This window comes from Lolium perenne, chromosome 3, assembly GCF_019359855.2.
Source record: "Lolium perenne isolate Kyuss_39 chromosome 3, Kyuss_2.0, whole genome shotgun sequence".
In the NCBI taxonomy this organism is placed as follows: Eukaryota; Viridiplantae; Streptophyta; class Magnoliopsida; order Poales; family Poaceae; genus Lolium; species Lolium perenne.
In genome coordinates this window covers 107,705,128-107,707,810 of record NC_067246.2, presented here as the reverse complement: position 1 = coordinate 107,707,810, position 2,683 = coordinate 107,705,128, and the positions used below count along the sequence as shown (strand labels likewise).

Sequence of the window (2,683 nt, the reverse complement as noted above, 5' to 3'; positions counted from 1 at the left end):
AGGCAAGGGATGTCAATGCTAGGCCCAGCTGGACGAATCTGGGTCCGAGAGTGCATGATGATGTAATAATCGCTTGGTATGGCCAATCCAAGCTGCGGTGGCATATCCGCCGGCTGGAACCCCAGACCTCTGATTAAGTATACCTCGCCAATCCGCAGCTCGTTCTTGAAACGGTTTGCATGCTGCCCATATGCTACTGCTTCCATTTTGTCCCCCTATCAAAGAAAGCCAAGATTATTTTACTTTGTTAGAAAACAGGTTTGATCTTCTAAAAGATACAATCAAAGCATAGTTCTTTGTTCTGGTTTTTAAAACAACTATTTAGACGCGGTTGGTCCTATAAATTTTTGCTAGTTGTGATGCCTTTTCATGCATGCACTGATGGACATTGTTGACTGTACATTAAAGTTACAGTACCGTGCATCAGACTCTAGTTTGCATCAGAATCTACCTTGGTGAGATAAAATGCGAAATAATTCTGCACTGTGCACCTGATGCAGCAAACCAGAGAGGAGAAAATAGCAATGCATATGGATAATTTCAATGAATACATCACGTCCATGTACTGCATTATCTGCTAGCATAGTTATGCACAAGCAAAGATAGAGCTGGGCAGTAGATTGTCTATAGAAGAGCAGAGGAATAGGGATAATGTGGCACAAAAATAATTCTCACAGATTGGTCAACGAGGATGCCTCGGTACATAACATCTCCATTTCTAGTATATCTGATTCGTCCAGAAATAATTCTTGCAGTTGTCTCCCATGAACTGCTGTACGTGTGCAACTCCTCGACATTGCGGAATCTTATATAGCTGCTATATAAGAAAGAGAAACATGGGAAAAATGATTATCCATGAGTTGGGTAATAATTTCTGATGGTATTGATGCAGGAGAGAAATCGCACCTTGTGATTGGAGGAGGCAAGATGGCGGGAGCCGGGACCAGGACAGGTGACTCCTCGACATTGTGGAATCTAACATCAGTGATATAAGAAAGAGAAACATGAGAAAAGTGATTATCCAAGAGCTAGGTAATAATCTTCCACAATATCGATGCAGATGAGATATCGCAGTTACCTTGTGATTGGAGGAGGCAAGACGGCGGGAGCTGGCACCGGGGTAGGTGACTCCTCGATATTGTGAAATCTAACATCAGTGATAACAGAGAAAAGTGATTATCAATGTTCCTGTTAATGATCTCCCACACCATTGATGCAGGAGTGCAGGACTCGAGTTTACCTGGTGATTGGAGGAGGCAAGACGGCAGGAGCTAGGACAGGTGACGGTGCCATCACCCTCTTCGAGCCTGGGCAACCGAGAATGTATCGAGTCGCCATGGCGGTAGCTTCAGGACAGGTCAGCTGGAAGGATCAAGTGGGGGTGTAAGACCAGCTCGAGCGTGATGGGCAGGCGGGAAGCACAAAAATTGGTTTTGGCGCCTATATATATGCTGATAGGACGGTAATGGTGGAAGAAATTTTTGGTGAAGTAATGGTGGTTGATGATGGCGATAATTTAGGTAGGGTAGGGCTGGGCGTTTCGGAAGAAAAAATTGGTATAAGCGATGTTTGAGGGATTGATTGTTAATTGTTGTTAGTTGTAGTTGAGCGATGTTTCTGGAAGCGATGCTGGGAGAGGATGAAGCTTCGTTTCTGGGAGCGATGCTGGGACAGGGCGAAGGGAAGGACCAAGTTGGGCTTGGGCTTGGCCCAGTTAGGATGGTGCAGGGCGATTGTAAAGGAGGGGACGAAGGAACGACGACGAAGCGTACGTACCGCCTGATGACGGAACTTGTTCCCCCTTTTTAAGTAGTAGAGATTGTTGGTGGTGGGCAGAATAAGGAACCACTTTAGTCTTTTTAAGTAGTAGAGATAGAGACTTTGTTCGTCGTTGAGCTGAATGCGATTGTTAAGACTACTCAAGATTTTTTTCAAAGTCATGGTCTCTAGTTTCAGCTTCAACATCTCGGTATTGATCCGTCGAATGTTTTACACAGTCGTCTTCCCTAACAAGGTGAAAATCAAATACTATTGTTAAACAAGTTGTGGCCGAAGATTCTTGCAGAGAAGAGAAACTTATCAAAACATATTCAACATTACCACCAAGACATGCCAACATGCTTAAATTGTCCTACCTGGACGGATCCTCATGTCAGTTAGTGCCACCACATGATGAGAACGAAGCTAGGAGATTTTCATTAATTATGTACGACTTCGTCTCCTTGTCAGGGAGTCATCACCAATGACAGACTAAGAATGCCACTAGGGTGAAACGTTGTTGCAGAGGTTGGGTGTAATTGATATCTTTTAATATTAACATATTTCCTTTATCTAAAAAAATGTGTGCTTTGAGCTACTACCTCCGTTCCCCAAAATTAGATGTTTTTGGCAAGCTAATTTAGCTTGCCAAAATGTGTTATATTAGTGAATGGAGGATGTATTGGCTTAATCATTTAGTCAGGCGCTATTTTAGGTCTCAGCACCCGGTTAAAACATATGCTGCTTCTAGTGCAAGTCCTCTACCAACTATCACAAAAGAAATTATTATTTCTTTGAAGTTAAATAGTGGATTTTCTTAATGCATATTAATAAAATGTCCAGAACTAAGTGCTAGAGGGAGGAGGCGTTTTGGCTCATAGGAGCAAATGCTCCCATTATACAAAATAATTAAAAAATAATTTTA

At 42.7% G+C, this 2,683-nt stretch overlaps 1 long non-coding RNA gene across 1 annotated transcript; it reads left to right on the top strand.

Moving 5' to 3' along the window:
- Positions 1-1,816, top strand: LOC127338331 (uncharacterized). The gene is made up of 3 exons (XR_007874294.2): positions 1-952; positions 1,061-1,120; positions 1,220-1,816. It is a non-coding gene; the product is annotated as an uncharacterized lncRNA (long non-coding RNA).
- Positions 1,817-2,683: the final 867 nt, after the last annotated feature.